The sequence below is a fragment of the Bidens hawaiensis genome, unplaced genomic scaffold (assembly GCF_021521415.1).
Source record: "Bidens hawaiensis isolate Kalapana, Puna unplaced genomic scaffold, B.hawaiensis_p1.1 tig00005588_1, whole genome shotgun sequence".
Lineage (NCBI taxonomy): Eukaryota > Viridiplantae > Streptophyta > Magnoliopsida > Asterales > Asteraceae > Bidens > Bidens hawaiensis.
This window is the reverse complement of record NW_027491362.1, coordinates 421,330-440,889: the sequence shown is the minus strand read 5'-3', so window position 1 is coordinate 440,889 and position 19,560 is coordinate 421,330.

Genomic DNA, 19,560 nt, shown 5'->3' with positions numbered 1-19,560 from the left:
TGAAGGGCTTATTGGTAATGCTGATAGAGTTCAAGACTTATTTGTATTGGTGAATAGACTGATGAAGCTAGATAACACAAAATTTTATTCTTCGTTAACACTGAAAGCATTAAGGGTTTCTCGGCGCTTGAAATTACTTGCTGCTCTTTAGGTTAATCACAGGCTTGTACTTCATTATGTGTTTTGTTATCATCAATATGTTCCGTACATAAGTCCCTTATATTAAGCTAGTCGTTTATAAAGCCAATAAGCAATATGTATATTTATAATTAAGGATAATGATATAGTTGGATTAAGGGTTCAAAAATCGAACTTAAGAAAAGATTATTGCATCCAGAAAACTTAAATATAAAGAAAATACTTCCATCCATCCCATTATAAGTTTCTTAGTTTGACTTTTCAAATATTTCTTTTGCAACCTTGACAGTAAATATTTTTGTTCGGAGTCATATAATACTTGGTGAAAATTATATAAATGTAAAATACATTTAAAACTCAATCTATTCATATATTTTACATCAAGTAGTATATAACATAAACAAAAATATTGTTGGTCAAAGTTAAACAAGGAAGACTTGAAAAATTAAACTAGGATACTTATAATGAGACGGGGGGGTATTAAGACTTTTTTGTGGTCATGATAAAAACTATGCATGTAATAACCAAAATTTTAAAATCGTTCTTTTTATATATAAGTATTGAAATAACTAAATTAAATAAAATAAACAAATAAGTGACATCTAAAACCAAGTGATAATAATAGAGTATATATAAAACTAACAGCAATAAAGTCACTCAATTTTAAGTATAAAACAAAAGGAAATAATGAGAGAAAGGTATGCATTATGATGTAAAGAAAAGGTAATATGCAGTAAACGAAAATAAGAAACAAACAGATAAGTTCTCAATTTAAATTTAGGATAGAAGTAAAAATAGCTCCATCCAATGAAAGTTTTGACTTGAAGTTTAAGTTTTGAGAACATGACAATCATTTAAACTTATCTTCTCTGGACATCTCTATCCTCATCACAAAGATTATAACATACGTGTTGAACCTTTAAAACATTCATACAGTTATACCTAGACTCCAAATTCCAACGATGGTTAACTTTCTTTTTCCCGGCGAGCCGATAGTGGCCTTGTTTACCATCTTAACTCCATAACCAACCCACCACCTCTAAACCACAGGTGCGGTGCGGCATCACAACGGAACCGACATTAACCCGACAACTAATCTAAACACAAACAGTAGCTTGTTTACCATATTTCCATGCATCTCCACCTTGGTTACCAAGAAAAGAGTATTATATATGAGTAGAGTAGTAGAGCTTTCACCACCATACCTCAAAATATATTCCGTCAAAGTTTCCAACGATGACGACTTTGCGATCCGACTAGCCAAAAACAAACTAAGAGAACAAGATAACCACGCTACCTATCTTCACCTGTTAGTAACTTTCGGTCACTTCGTCACCTCTCATAGACCTCAAAACAGATTTCCGGCCAATCAGAACTTTTTCCGGCGAACTATTGTAGAAGACAAAGTACCAGCAAGGTATATATTTTTGTTATTATTTTTGATACTTAAAACAAGCATAGACCTATTTAAAACGGTTAGTAAGAAAACTCCCTACACAAAAGATTTGTGGTTCGAACACGAGCCTCGATCCTATGCGTTTATTTCTTTAACATCTTTTGAAAACCATGAACTTTGAGAAACTGTTAGATTCAGAATATTGTTAAATTGAATTACTCTAGCTATAGCTATCTACCATATAAATAAAAGTGGACATATTATTATTAGTTGTCAATAGTTATATAGATATTTATTAAAGGAAAAGAAATCCTTCACGAGCCAACAACTTATTTCACGAGCTATATTATGGAGTTATTGTTACATACTATAAAACTAGTTTCTAAAAACATCAAACTATATGCATACATAGATATAAATTAACATTTATGTCTATGGATAAATAAATAAGGGTGCATCAACAACTAAACGATTTATATATCAAATAATATTTAATATGATTAATGTCACAAAATATTATATAACTAATATAAGCATTTTTAAATAGATAACAATTCTTTAATAATTAAGAATTTTATTTTGTTAGTTTATAAAACTTTTTTTTAAAACGTGTTCATTCAAAAGTTATATTAATAAATAAGTAAATATTACTTATAATATTATTATCCACCTTAAATTGTTTCCTATATTAAATAAGTAACAAAAAAATGATTTGCTTCTATATATATAAAGTTTAAAATCTTAAAACATCAAAGATAGAAATATGTATGCATATGAAGGGTATTAAGAACTAAACTTCAAACAATCAAAATAATGTACGGACAAATATTCTGTATGTTTCATGTATTAAAACCATACATTTATTGATTTTAGACGAAAAAAATTTCAAATATAATACTAATTGAAAAATAACTTGCATGTAGATAATTAACAAAAACTCAAGAACAAATTAGCATCGCTTCAAAACATTAAAGGTACGGATCCTTACCCCCACTTATTGCTGCTCCATTTCAATTGATATGTGACACCCCATAAAATAAGTCATTTTCCGTACAATCACTAAACACGATTTCTTTAAGTTAATTCCCTCTACATTAAAATTTGTTAAGTTTAATCACACCGAGTCTAGCATAGGATCCATATGCACGATATATTGCATATAAGTAATTTTTTTTTAAATTACTCGAACTTCATTTATTCGTCTATAACGAACGTTGGTGATAGAAAACCTTTAAACTACTTGGATATATATATTTGAACAACCCGGGAGGTTTGATTCTATGTTACCTAATTATTTTTATAACTTTTTATATAAATATCAACAATGAATACGGAAATATTTACGAGCGTTTCTTTTATAATCCTACGTTGCATTACACTACCCGAACGTGAACGTTCGATTAATGTTTAAGATTATGAATAATGTCTAATCGCCATACAATATTACTTAACCACCTAGTTCATCTATAATGCATCCAACTAGTCCTAAACTAACCTAGTTAATCTAAACCACCAAAATATCTAAAATAATTCATGGTGGTGAAACAAAATATTCACAAATATATCATAAGATATCAAAAGTCAATTGCCACCTCTTTTACTTGTTATTAAGGTAGCAGACACAAACAATCTAATCCATTCCATTGTTGATTATTTTCAAACCCAAACATTTCACTCAATCACTAACCTCCATCATTTTATCACTGTTGAAGACTTAGGCCATGCTTGTTATTACACCATATAAACAAACGTAAGAAACAGGTTATAACACACCAATTCAACAACAAACTTTAACCTCTTTCCATAGTTTGTGCCACTTCATAAACCCCACCCAACCTTCACGATTGCAGCTCCTTCACCACAAAATTAACACCATCAACCACCACCCTCTTCTTCCCCGTTGATGTTTCCAGCCTAACCGCCACTTCTACAGCCTCCATCCATCCTCGTGGTCACGGCAATACCACCGCAACACACGACCGCCAACCTGTCACCACCAACAATCACCGTTCACCTCCACCCACTATTGAACCATCACGTCACACACCGCTACCCGAAACGCCCCTGGCAACCTCCCTGGTCCAACTCCAACACCAACCTGGAACCGACATCATCAACCGTCATCTTCTCTCTCTATAATCTCTCCACACTCTCTCTTCACGGGGAAGAAACATACACACACTTTCATACTAAAGATCTTGCAAGTTCAAACAAGCAAAAGGATATGAACTGGGAGACTAAAGGATGGCGGATCAACCTCAGAACATTTTCTTGCTCTCACCTCAAACATGATCCCAGTGTTAAGTGAGCTAAAACCCATCTCTAAAATATCTTTTATGTATATATGTATATACACATACACACACAAAGTGTGTTTATGCTAAGCTTTCACTTAATAAAACAACTTCCACACTCGTTATGTTAAAAGAAACTCTAAACATATATAATCTTATCATGGTTAAAAAGAGTTAAACATACGAGAGAATAACTAAAAATAAGTCAGACGAGCCTACAACAAGATAATAATAAGTGTGCTTAGTTACATGTCAAGAAAATTTAAAATAAATAACATTTTTGTAAAGTTGGTTTTATGGTTACAAGTTGGTTTAAAAATATTTAATATGTCTAGAAATAAAATTTAGAAATTTGTAACTTTTTATGAATAGAATTTGGGTTTTAAAATGCTTATAATGTTTAGATACGGGATTTGTTAAAAGATAGATTTTTCTTATATTGGAACATAGATATATAAGGTGATATCTATATAAAAATGAATGTGGGTGGAGGATTTGGTAACAAACGAGTAAAACGCAATTCTACTCTAGTAACTCGGTTACTTGTTATAGTGAAAATGGACGTTTGAAGAGCTATATAAATTATGGGTACAAAAGAAAAATAATAATGTGGTATATAAATGTTTTAGAAGTAAATATATATTCATTCTAAAGACAGTGATCGGTTTTGTGAGTTATTGTTCTAAACATACGTTTATAAATGCTTAAATACAAATTTAAGGTAAAATATAGTTTTTGTGTTAAAAAAAAAACAAATTTCTAATAATATATACTTATTCTCAAACTAGCAATGAAACTGAAGTAAACTTGTGGATATGACTTAGGAAGGAAAATAAATATAACATTTAGAGACCAAGTAATACTAACAACATAAATATATATGTCAGAAAACATATATGCATTGAATGTAAAAGTAATAAATTTTACAAGTTAAATGGTTCAAACGATACGTAAAGTTGGTTGGGAAAAATATAAACAAAAATACAATAAAACAATATTTTATTAAAGCATCTGTCGTAACTTAAAAGTATTATTTTCTTGAAATAATTATATAACTATATATATTTATTCAATACTCGACCGAGTGGGATCGTTAGACAGAATGACAATTATATTAAACTGCCGACACGAATGAATGACAAACGAATATAGTAAATTAGATTCTTAATTTTTTTTATAGATATAAAGATACACATTTTTCAAAAAGAATACAAAAGCTTATCACCAACGATTTGTATAAAACTATCGTATGAAAAGTTACTTACGAAATAAGTGAAACGTTCGGTTGGTGAAAGCAACTGACACAAAGAAACGAAACGTTCGGTTGGAGAAAGAAACCGACGCAAACAAACGAAACGTTCGGTTGGTGAAAACGACCGACACAAACAAATTAACTGAACTACTAGTTGGGTGAAAGCGACTAGCATAAACCGACTTGCGAGTTGATAATGAACTAACTGTCCTTACGCGTTTAGGACGTGTGAAGGCAACGGAACCGGGTCTAAATTATAATTGCTAGCAAACAACCACTAAACTAAAGAGGTGAGTTTCACTACCCCTTTTTACTGTTTTAATGCTTTATTAGTTCGGGGGCGGAAAACATACACAACTGCTTTTTATATACGATAATTAGAAACAAAACACACAATTCTTATGCGAACATGAGTTGAACTATGTAGTGCTATAAGTCCATTGCTTACATACTATAACAATTAGCTAACGGAGTTAGCCACATGAATATACGAATAGTACTATTGATGTTGACCTTTCCCCCTACTGTTAGGTTAGTCGCGCTAACCTCCGATATTGCATCGGAACAGGGTGCGTATATTCCATCTGTGAGATTTGAACAGGGCAAACGGTTATAAGTCATGGTTTGGTTATAGGCTCAGGGTTCGTCATATTAAATCGTAGAATTAGCTAGTCTACGGAGGATCATCGTATTTATTTCAACAGATTATCGTATACTTGTTTACGAACTGATTCAATGATTTACGAATAACATATTTTCATACAAGTGTCAAAACCTGTGAACTCACCAAACATTGTGTTGACTTTTTAAACGTATGTTTTTCAGGGAATTAACAACGCACGTAAGGAATCATGAAGACGGGACCTCATTGTTTAATAAGGATACCAATTTGATGTTTAACTTCTTTTGTTAAAAAAATATGGGTTTTAAACACTTTTAAACTATTGGTATCCTAATACATTTATGTTGGCGATAATCATATGCTTACGGTATACATGACGTCACGCGCCCGTGCTTCCGCTTTGGCGGGGTGTGACAGATTTGTATCAGAGCCATTGGTTATAGGGAACTAGAAGGTCTAGTCTATAACTGATGACTCAAATAAACGTTTTCATTGCATGCACACTCATTGCATAATATATACTACTTTGTACGGATAATGTTGTCACATAGATTTCGTCATCCTCATTTACTCACGCTATGTTTCCCGAAACTATAAACATCAGTCTACGAATCGTCGCCATTTTATGAGCCGTGACACCTAGTCTTGGAACTCCCACTGACCACCCATGCCGGCAAGCAGTGGGACCCGCACCCGAGTGGTGACTTGATATAGTATCCTTAACCGCCAAGGAGCCGGGATGACTTAAAAACCTCAACGTACCATTAGGGAATGAGAATCAACAACTCCAGTAATTCGAGTACCGAATTGATATAATGCTAGCGTAAAGCCGTAATGATCAAGCAACGTCTCACATGACTGCGGTTCTGAGCTGGAAAATCAGGTACACAACCATATGGTGCGCCTGAAATATGTGTGGACGTGTACCACACAAGAGAACCATTTCAATATCTACTTGAATCTTATGCAATGGTGTGGAGGCTAACAAACATGAACTTGCGTAGGGTCGGCGAAAAAAAAAACTCTTCTGGTGTTCACACTGAACCATTTGTGAAACATCCTATCATAAGGACACACCTTAATGGACGCCTCCTAATCATTCTATCACGCACAACTTCAACCCTTGATTATTGACATTTTTTTTATTGTTCGTAATAAAGTGTTAGCATTCGATAATGCAACTAAATGAACATTCTAGTTCCCTTACTTTTAAGGTCAAATGTGGAAGACACTCGGGTGACCATGCAAGGCAGATTATCGTTACGGGTGCACACGTAATCATAAGGTGCAATGCATGAGAATCTTAGTGAACGCCATAGCTTGAGTAGATGTTCAAATTAATTCAGATTCATAATTTTGTTAATCAAGATTCAGTCTCAAAGTAAGGCGAACGTCCGTTGGTCTAATCTTGATGATGCCCCATGATACCTCGATTTATCGTCATTTACATGGAATATTTGGCATTTCATTCCATTATCATAGCTGACCAAAACTCGGTACCATAAGCAATATAGCTGGGCAGGTACTATGTTAAGATTATTCGTCGACTTTTATGTCTCTGTACCCAAGCCGATTTCGAAAGCAAATTGTGATGCATCTCTATGTCATGAAGTAACAATACATAAATTGTCAGTTTATAGCCTCTGCCTCCATTACTTTTATGGTGTGTTCCCTGTTATGGCACAAGTCACTTGGTGAATCCACTATCTCACTTCATCCGATATTTGTGAAAACTTTCTAGTAAGCTTACTATTTTCTGTGTGCTCAACGCGTTGTATGACGCAGTACACTATAAATTTTTGAATTAAATTTGTAAATGGAATATAAATTCGTTCGTCACTACGTTCTTCCATAATCGCTCTGTGGGCTTCGCTGAAATAAGATTCATGTAATTGACCTTTCTTTTCTATAACCCAAAAAAAAAAGTTCACGCTTTGAAGTAGACTTTTCACACACTTCCTTGTTGCTTGGTAACTGGCTAGAGATGGCAAGCACAATCACTACCAGCATCTTCAGCATAGTCTTGTAATATGCCTTTCAATTCACATGTACTTTGCTTTTGTTGCAGTTTTCTACCACGTGGCGAACTGTCTTAATACAACCTTATTGTTTCCATCAGTTTTCACATTACATCGATTTCAATACTTTTAGAAACTTTCCTCGCATTGTTGATACTCCTTGTCCTTGTGGTTTTCCTTAATCACCGGATTAAAATGTGTTAATCTCTATGACAACATTTCGATTTACAAGCATCGGTAAATTTCTTCATTCGTCATGATAATAAGACCAACCGTATGTCATTTGATGCCTAGCGTACTCTTAGGTATCAAGCTCAGTCACCCTGCTCTTGCATCCCACTCTAATCATGGGGTATGATGTCTCTCAAATCTAGCTCTAGATATCAAGGTTCTAAACATTTTAACAAAGCACTAGTTTTATTTAAGATTTAAAACTACATCGATTCAAGGATTTTTCCCCAAAAAAAAAAAATCCAGTTTAAGTCATGTGATATCATGTTAAATTGATTGTGTTTTTGTGATCACGACACGTTTATATAAACACCCAAATCGAAGATTTTTTTTTAAATCACCAACTGGTTTTTGAATGAAAAAAAAAAAATCCTAAACCTATTTGTTCAAGACTATCACCATTATAACATTGTGTTGTGTTTCAAACATGAATTTTCAATACGTCATGTCATATCAGTCGTACAAGAATATTTTTATATAACAATTAAAAATTTTGTTGAAATTGTTGGAAAAAAAGATAAAAAGATAAATAAATAATATTTTTTATGATGACTATAGTTATCAAAGCCCTCTAAGAGGTTATGTAATTTTGGTGATGCATGCATAAAAATTTTACGAATGACTAAACCACTAACATGAGCTATATAACTATTTTTAAAAATAATTTTGTTATATTTGGAATTTTCATGAAAACATATAAACACCCTTATAATTTGAAAAAAAATAAATAAATAAAATTATTCAGCTTGTTTTAGTAAAGAAATCCACATTTCCTTATTCAATATTCATGTTCATTTGAGTCTCTTTTTATTCCTTGAATAATTCTTCGCTTATTTATATTCATATATAAACATTGGGGATTCGACAAAGCTCGTGCCCAATAGTTACTTCGTATAATTTATACATCAAGTGTTCTGTTGGTTGACATTACGAAAACTAATACAACGATATGACCTCTATATTCGCCCTTTGTCTTAACCCAAAGAAGATTGAAATATTCTTTTACCTAACCACCAATTTCCTAGTGTCCACTCCTAGAGTAATCGATATTGGCATCTATAAATCAAATCCTATAAACAAAATTTGAAATTAGCTAGAGTTTTGAAGTGATCATTTGTACCGGTAGGCTCACAACAACATAATCGTTCCTAAACCAAGGTACGACTAAACACCACCAAAGTTATCTAGTCTTAGCTCTAGTGCAACCTAGTTAGCCTAAACTAAGTCTAAACTGACACTAATTATAAAAATATCTTCATTTTGAAAAAAAAAATGTCAGTTTTAGTCTTTTGAAAATCTTTTACTCCACCCACCACCATCATCATCATCACCCATTCCCACCAACCTGCATCAATTTTCACAAACCCGTTCCTCAATTCTCTAGTACAATTAAGCAAATAAATATAAAAAAAAAGATCAAATCACTCACCTTTCCTACCATCACTCTCGGCTGAAGGGTCCTACCCACCCCATATTATGGTCGTGACAAACTTCACTTACACACTCAAGCTTAGATCATGTCATCAATTTCAAACGTTATAAGCCCAACACCCGATATTGTTCATGAATCGCCTTCTATGAGTCTAAAATAAATAACTTTGACATTTGTAAACATACTCAGTCGCTTTCCATGCTGATTATGATTGGTGATTATGAAGCAAATGGTGAGCTTGATCTTATATACAAACCTTGAATTTAATGCACACACCTATGCTCCTATGTGGCTCGCACAAATCCTAATCACTATTAATAGAGGATGTCTCTCGTGGCATCACTATTAACCTCTATGTTAAGGATACATAAGACAAATGTTATCCTTCTTCATAAACCACTTCAATGGGGTCTAATAGTTTACTATATTCACTGCTAAATTAGCAGTTTAGTGCTAAAAAAATTCAAATACTTTGAGAGATTAACTATATGATTGATGTCTCTCGTGGCATCACTATTAACCTCTATGTTAAGGATACATAAGACAAATGTTATCCTTCTTCATAAACCACTTCAATGGGGTCTAATAGTTTACTATATTCACTGCTACATTAGCAGTTTAGTGCTAAAAAAATTCGAATACTTTGAGAGATTAACTATATGATTCAGTCCCCAATTCTATTTTCGCAATTAGCCGCCCGTCCGAATATTCAATAAATTGAATTTACCTTCTATTCAATTTTTAAATCAAGACTTACCATGTTTCAATCTCTATAAAAGTATCACTAGTCATATGTGTTACGGGCGGACTAGACTGCCAGCTGGTCTTACCCATAACTACGTCATTATTATCTTTGACAATGTTGCCTGGCATGATGTGTGTAGACACTAATATTTCTTTTAGACATGGCATATTCCCTATATGCCTTAAACATCTTAATAAATCCTTCTAGCTGAGTCTTTACTCTATCAACTAATCAACCCTAAATTATTGTATCACACTATATATTAAATCGAGATAGCCAATTTTTGGATACATGGCAATACTGGATACAAACAAGATGCACTAAGATTGTGGAACAAGACACCTAAAATCACCGATAGATAGTTAGTTGCTAATGATTGAGTTCACTCTCTACATAATCTATCAAGATGGATAAGTCTCAACTCCACGCCACCTGGCTAGTATATCGTAATGAAAGCCATCCATTCTGTTGGTGGTGGTTCACACTCTCAATCAAATTGACTGAACCACTGAGAGTAACAATTATTGGTCGCAATAATTTATTTTAGTATATTATCCTTTCCATGCAATAGATTCCCTATGTATCCACATGCAAATCCGTTCGACCGTGCAACGTTTGACCAGATGATATGCTAGCAATACCAACTATCATTTCGAGTGGAATAAAGGTTGGGAAATGGCGACATACTCTTTCCGTGCACAACTAAGTTATCCACTGCTAGCACCATTTCAAATTATTGCAGTTATGGACCTACTAAATTCTAGGTCATGATAATAGTTTAAACCATTTTCCTCCCGCATGCCACTTTTCGATGGTAATATAAAGCACTTACATTTCACATTTCTTGCAGTTTTCAGATCTCAATCATTTCTATGAATTGGTAGCTGCATTTCTTAGAATGTATGCACCAAGATTTCCAAACACCACAAACCATTGCGATCGACATTCAAATACTTTTCAATTATGCGATTTTGTCTTTGCAGAAATATAAATTTCTCGACATAAGTCCAATGACCCGTTCCTTCAATTGACATCTTCATAGCTCGTTTAAAGAACATAATCTCAACTGAATTTCGGGACGAAATTCTAATAACTTGGGGAGAATGTGAGACCCCATAAAATAAGTCATTTTCCGTACAATCACTAAACACGATTTCTTTAAGTTAATTCCCTGTACATTAAAACTTGTTAAGTTTAATCACACGAGTCTAGCATAGGATCCATATACCCGATATATTGCATATAAGTAATTTATTTTTTTTTTAAATTACTCGAACTTCATTTATTCATCGATAAAGAACGTAGCTGATAGAAAACCTTTAAACTACTTGGATATATATTTGAACAACCCGGGAGGTTTGATTCTATGTTACCTAATTATTTTTATAACTTTTTATATAAATATCAACAATGAATACGGAAATATTTACGAGCGTTTCTTTTATAATCCTACGTTGCATTACACTACCCGAACGTGAACGTTCGATTAATGTTTAAGGTTATGATTAATGTCTAATCGCCATACAATATTACTTAACCACCTAGTTCATCTATAATGCATCCAACTAGTCCTAAACTAACCTAGTTAATCTAAACCACCAAAATATCTAAAATAATTCATGGTGGTGAAACAAAATATTCACAAATATATCATAAGATATCAAAAGTCAATTGCCACCTCTTTTACTTGTTATTAAGGTAGCAGACACAAACAATCTAATCCATTCCATTGTTGATTATTTTCAAACCCAAACATTTCACTCAATCACTAACCTCCATCATTTTATCACTGTTGAAGACTTAGGCCATGCTTGTTATTACACCATATAAACAAACGTAAGAAACAGGTTATAACACACCAATTCAACAACAAACTTTAACCTCTTTCCATAGTTTGTGCCACTTCATAAACCCCACCCAACCTTCACGATTGCAGCTCCTTCACCACAAAATTAACACCATCAACCACCACCCTCTTCTTCCCCGTTGATGTTTCCAGCCTAACCGCCACTTCTACAGCCTCCATCCATCCTCGTGGTCACGGCAATACCACCGCAACACACGACCGCCAACCTGTCACCACCAACAATCACCGTTCACCTCCACCCACTATTGAACCATCACGTCACACACCGCTACCCGAAACGCCCCTGGCAACCTCCCTGGTCCAACTCCAACACCAACCTGGAACCGACATCATCAACCGTCATCTTCTCTCTCTATAATCTCTCCACACTCTCTCTTCACGGGGAAGAAACATACACACACTTTCATACTAAAGATCTTGCAAGTTCAAACAAGCAAAAGGATATGAACTGGGAGACTAAAGGATGGCGGATCAACCTCAGAACATTTTCTTGCTCTCACCTCAAACATGATCCCAGTGTTAAGTGAGCTAAAACCCATCTCTAAAATATCTTTTATGTATATATGTATATACACATACACACACAAAGTGTGTTTATGCTAAGCTTTCACTTAATAAAACAACTTACACACTCGTTATGTTAAAAGAAACTCTAAACATATATAATCTTATCATGGTTAAAAAGAGTTAAACATACGAGAGAATAACTAAAAATAAGTCAGACGAGCCTACAACAAGATAATAATAAGTGTGCTTAGTTACATGTCAAGAAAATTTAAAATAAATAACATTTTTGTAAAGTTGGTTTTATGGTTACAAGTTGGTTTAAAAATATTTAATATGTCTAGAAATAAATTTTAGAAATTTGTAACTTTTTATGAATAGAATTTGGGTTTTAAAATGCTTATAATGTTTAGATACGTGATTTGTTAAAAGATAGATTTTATTGTCCGTAATAAAGTGTTAGCATTCGATAATGCAACTAAATGAACATTCTAGTTCCCTTACTTTTAAGGTCAAATGTGGAAGACAGTCGGGTGACCATGCAAGGCTGATTATCGTTACGGGTGCACACGTAATCATAAGGTGCAATGCATGAGAATCTTAGTGAACACCATAGCTTGAGTAGATGTTCAAATTAATTCAGATTCATAATTTTGTTAATCAAGATTCAGTCTCAAAGTAAGGCGAACGTCCGTTGGTCTAATCTTGATGATGCCCCATGATACCTCGATTTATCGTCATTTACATGGAATATTTGGCATTTCATTCCATTATCATAGCTGACCAAAACTCGGTACCATAAGCAATATAGCTGGTCAGGTACTATGTTAAGATTATTCGTCGACTTTTATGTCTCTGTACCCAAGCCGATTTCGAAAGCAAATTGTGATGCATTTCTATGTCATGAAGTAACAATACATAAATTGTCAGTTTATAGCCTCTGCCTCCATTACTTTTATGGTGTGTTTCCTGTTATGGCACAAGTCACTTGGTGAATCCACTATCTCACTTCATCCGATATTTGTGAAAACTTTCTAGTAAGCTTACTATTTTCTGTGTGCTCAACGCGTTGTATGACGCAGTACACTATAAATTTTTGAATTAAATTTGTAAATGGAATATAAATTCGTTCGTCACTACGTTCTTCCATAATCGCTCTGTGGGCTTCGCTGAAATAAGATTCATGTAATTGACCTTTCTTTTCTATAACCCAAAAAAAAAAAGTTCACGCTTTGAAGTAGACTTTTCACACACTTCCTTGTTGCTTGGTAACTGGCTAGAGATGGCAAGCACAATCACTACCAGCATCTTCAGCATAGTCTTGTAATATGCCTTTCAATTCACATGTACTTTGCTTTTGTTGCAGCTTTCTACCACGTGGCGAACTGTCTTAATACAACCTTATTGTTTCCATCAGTTTTCACATTACATCGATTTCAATACTTTTAGAAACTTTCCTCGCATTGTTGATACTCCTTGTCCTTGTGGTTTTCCTTAATCACCGGATTAAAATGTGTTAATCTCTATGACAACATTTCGATTTACAAGCATCGGTAAATTTCTTCATTCGTCATGATAATAAGACCAACCGTATGTCATTTGATGCCTAGCGTACTCTTAGGTATCAAGCTCAGTCACCCTGCTCTTGCATCCCACTCTAATCATGGGGTATGATGTCTCTCAAATCTAGCTGTAGATATCAAGGTTCTAAACATTTTAACAAAGCACTAGTTTTATTTAAGATTTAAAACTACATCGATTCAAGGATTTTCCCCCCAAAAAAAAATCCAGTTTAAGTCATGTGATATCATGTTAAATTGATTGTGTTTTTGTGATCACGACACGTTTATATAAACACCCAAATCGAAGATTTTTTTTAAATCACCAACTGGTTTTTGAATGAAAAAAAAAAAATCCTAAACCTATTTGTTCAAGACTATCACCATTATAACATTGTGTTGTGTTTCAAACATGAATTTTCAATACGTCATGTCATATCAGTCGTACAAGAATATTTTTATATAACAATTAAAAATTTTGTTGAAATTGTTGGAAAAAAAGATAAAAAGATAAATAAATAATTTTTTTTATGATGACTATAGTTATCAAAGCCCTCTAAGAGGTTATGTAATTTTGGTGATGCATGCATAAAAATTTTACGAATGACTAAACCACTAACATGAGCTATATAACTATTTTTAAAAATAATTTTGTTATATTTGGAATTTTCATGAAAACATATAAAACCCTTATAATTTGAAAAAAAATAAATAAATAAAATTATTCAGCTTGTTTTAGTAAAGAAATCCACATTTCCTTATTCAATATTCATGTTCATTTGAGTCTCTTTTTATTCCTTGAATAATTCTTCGCTTATTTATATTCATATATAAACATTGGGGATTCGACAAAGCTCGTGCCCAATAGTTACTTCGTATAATTTATACATCAAGTGTTCTGTTGGTTGACATTACGAAAACTAATACAACGACATGACCTCTATATTCGCCCTTTGTCTTAACCCAAAGAAGATTGAAATATTCTTTTACTTAACCACCAATTTCCTAGTGTCCACTCCAAGAGTAATCGATATTGGCATCTATAAATCAAATCCTATAAACAAAATTTGAAATTAGCTAGAGTTTTGAAGTGATCATTTGTACCGGTAGGCTCACAATGACATAATCGTTCCTAAACCAAGGTACGACTAAACACCACCAAAGTTATCTAGTCTTAGCTCTAGTGCAACCTAGTTAGCCTAAACTAAGTCTAAACTGACACTAATTATTAAAATATCTTCATTTTGAAAAAAAAAATGTCAGTTTTAGTCTTATGAAAATCTTTTACTCCACCCACCACCATCATCATCATCATCACCCATTCCCACCAACCTGCATCAATTTTCACAAACCCATTCCTCAATTCCCTAGTATAATTAAGCAAATAAACATAAAAAAAAAAGATCAAATCACTCACCTTTCCTACCATCACTCTCGGCTGAAGGGTCCTACCCACCCCATATTATGGTCGTGACAAACTTCACTTACACACTCAAGCTTAGATCATGTCATCGATTTCAAACGTTATAAGCCCAACACCCGATATTGTTAATGAATCGCCTTCTATGAGTCTAAAATAAATAACTTTGACATTTGTAAACATACTCAGTCGCTTTCCATGCTGATTATGATTGGTGATTATGAAGCAAATGGTGAGCTTGATCTTATATACAAACCTTGAATTTAATGCACACACCTATGCTCCTATGTGGCTCGCACAAATCCTAATCACTATGAATAGAGGATGTCTCTCGTGGCATCACTATTAACCTCTATGTTAAGGATACATAAGACAAATGTTATCCTTCTTCATAAACCACTTCAATGGGGCCTAATAGTTTACTATATTCACTGCTAAATTAGCAGTTTAGTGCTTAAAAAATTCGAATACTTTGAGAGATTAACTATATGATTCAGTCCCCAATTCTATTTTCGCAATTAGCCGCCCGTCCGAATATTCAATAAATTGAATTTACCTTCTATTCAATTTTTAAATCAAGACTTTCCATGTTTTAATCTCTATAAAAGTATCACTAGTCATATGTGTTACGGGCGGACTAGACTGCCAGCTGGTCTTACCCATAACTACGTCATTATTATCTTTGACAATGATGCCTGGCATGATGTGTGTAGACACTAATATTTCTTTTAGACATGGCATATTCCCTATATGACTTAAACATCTTAATAAATCCTTCTAGCTGAGTCTTTACTCTATCAACTAATCAACCCTAAATTATTGTATCACACTATATATTAAATCGAGATAGCCAATTTTTGGATACATGGCAATACTGGATACAAACAAGATGCACTAAGATTGTGGAACAAGACACCTAAAATCACCGATAGATAGTTAGTTGCTAATGATTGAGTTCACTCTCTACATAATCTATCAAGATGGATAAGTCTCAACTCCACGCCACCTGGCTAGTATATCGTAATGAAAGCCATCCATTCTGTTGGTGGTGGTTCACACTCTCAATCAAATTGACTGAACCACTGAGAGTAACAATTATTGGTCGCAATAATTTATTTTAGTATATTATCCTTTCCATGCAATAGATGCCCGTGCAAATCCGTTCGACCGTGCAACGTTTGACCAGATGATATGCTAGCAATACCAACTATCATTTCGAGTGGAATAAAGGTTGGGAAATGGCGACATACTCTTTCCGTGCACAACTAAGTTATCCACTGCTAGCACCATTTCAAATTATTGCAGTTATGGACCTACTAAATTCTAGGTCATGATAATAGTTTAAACCATTTTCCTCCCGCATGCCACTTTTCGATGGTAATATAAAGCACTTACATTTCACATTTCTTGCAGTTTTCAGATTTCAATCATTTCTATGAATTGGTAGCTGCATTTCTTAGAATGTATGCACCAAGATTTCCAAACACCACAAACCATTGTGATCGACATTCAAATACTTTTCAGTTATGCGATTTTGTCTTTGCAGAAATATAAATTTCTCGACATAAGTCCAATGACCCGTTCCTTCAATTGACATCTTCATAGCTCGTTTAAAGAACATAATCTCAACTGAATTTCGGGACGAAATTCTAATAACTTGGGGAGAATGTGACACCCCATAAAATAAGTCATTTTCTGTACAATCACTAAACACGATTTCTTTAAGTTAATTCCCTCTACATTAAAACTTGTTAAGTTTAATCACACGAGTCTAGCATAGGATCCATATGCCCGATATATTGCATATAAGTAATTTATTTTTTTTAAATTACTCGAACTTCATTTATTCGTCGATAAAGAACGTAGGTGATAGAAAACCTTTAAACTACTTGGATATATATTTGAACAACCCGGGAGGTTTGATTCTATGTTACCTAATTATTTTTATAACTTTTTATATAAATATCAACAATGAATACGGAAATATTTACAAGCGTTTCTTTTATAATCCTACGTTTCATTACACTACCTGAACGTGAACGTTCGATTAATGTTTAAGGTTATGATTAATGTCTAATAGCCATACAATATTACTTAACCACCTAGTTCATCTATAATGCATCCAACTAGTCCTAAACTAACCTAGTTAATCTAAACCACCAAAATATCTAAAATAATTCATGGTGGTGAAACAAAATATTCACAAATATATCATAAGATATCAAAAGTCAATTGCCACCTCTTTTACTTGTTATTATGGTAGCAGACACAAACAATCTAATCCATTCCATTGTTGACTATTTTCAAACCCAAACATTTCACTCAATCACTAACCTCCATCATTTTATCACTGTTGAAGACTTAGGCCATGCTTGTTATTACACCATATAGACAAACGTAAGAAACAGGTTATAACACACCAATTCAACAACCAACTTTAACCTCTTTCCATAGTTTGTGCCACTTCACAAACCCCACCCAACCTTCACGATTGCAGCTCCTTCACCACAAAATTAACACCATCAACCACCACCCTCTTCTTCCCCGTTGATGTTTCCAGCCTAACCGCCACTTCTACAGCCTCCATCCATCCTCGTGGTCACCGCAATACCACCGCAACACACGACCGCCAACCTGTCACCACCAACAATCACCGTTCACCTCCACCCACTATTGAACCATCACGTCACACACCGCTACCCGAAACGCCCCTGGCAACCTCCCTGGTCCAACTCCAACACCAACCTGGAACCGACATCATCAACCGTCATCTTCTCTCTCTATAATCTCTCCACACTCTCTCTTCACGGGGAAGAAACATACACACACTTTCATACTAAAGATCTTGCAAGTTCAAACAAGCAAAAGGATATGAACTGGGAGACTAAAGATGGCGGATCAACCTCAGAACATTTTCTTGCTCTCACCTCAAACATGATCCCAGTGTTAAGTGAGCTAAAACCCATCTCTAAAATATCTTTTATGTATATATGTATATACACATACACACACAAAGTGTGTTTATGCTAAGCTTTCACTTAATAAAACAACTTCCACACTCGTTATGTTAAAAGAAAGTCTAAACATATATAATCTTATCATGGTTAAAAAGAGTTAAACATACGAGAGAATAACTAAAAATAAGTCAGACGAGCCTACAACAAGATAATAATAAGTGTGCTTAGTTACATGTCAAGAAAATTTAAAATAAATAACATTTTTGTAAAGTTGGTTTTATGGTTACAGGTTGGTTTAAAAATATTTAAATGTCTAGAAATAAAATTTAGAAATTTGTAACTTTTTATGAATAGAATTTGGGTTTTAAAATGCTTATAATGGTTAGATACGGGATTTGTTAAAAGATAGATTTTTCTTAGATTGGAACATAGATATATAAGGTGATATCTATATAAAAATGAATGTGGGTGGAGGATTTGGTAACAAACGAGTAAAACGCAATTCTACTCTAGTAACTCGGTTACTTGTTATAGTGAAAATGGACGTTTGAAGAGCTATATAAATTATGGGTACAAAAGAAAAATAATAATGTGGTATATAAATGTTTTAGAAGTAAATATATATTCATTCTAAAGACAGTGATCGGTTTTGTGAGTTATTGTTCTAAACATACGTTTATAAATGCTTAAATACAAATTTTAGGTAAAATATAGTTTTTGTGTTAAAAAAAAAACAAATTTCTAATAATATATATACTTATTCTCAAACTAGCAATGAAACTGAAGTAAACTTGTGGATATGACTCAGGAAGGAAAATAAATATAACATTTAGAAACCAAGTAATACTAACAACATAAATATATATGTCAGAAAACATATATGCATTGAATGTAAAAGTAATAAATTTTACAAGTTAAATGGTTCAAACGATACGTATAGTTGGTTGGGAAAAATATAAACAAAAATACAATAAAACAATATTTTATTAAAGCATCTGTCGTAACTTAAAAGTATTATTTTCTTGAAATAATTATATAACTATATATATTTATTCAATACTCGACCGAGTGGGACCGTTAGACAGAATGACAATTATATTAAACTGCCGACACGAATGAATGACA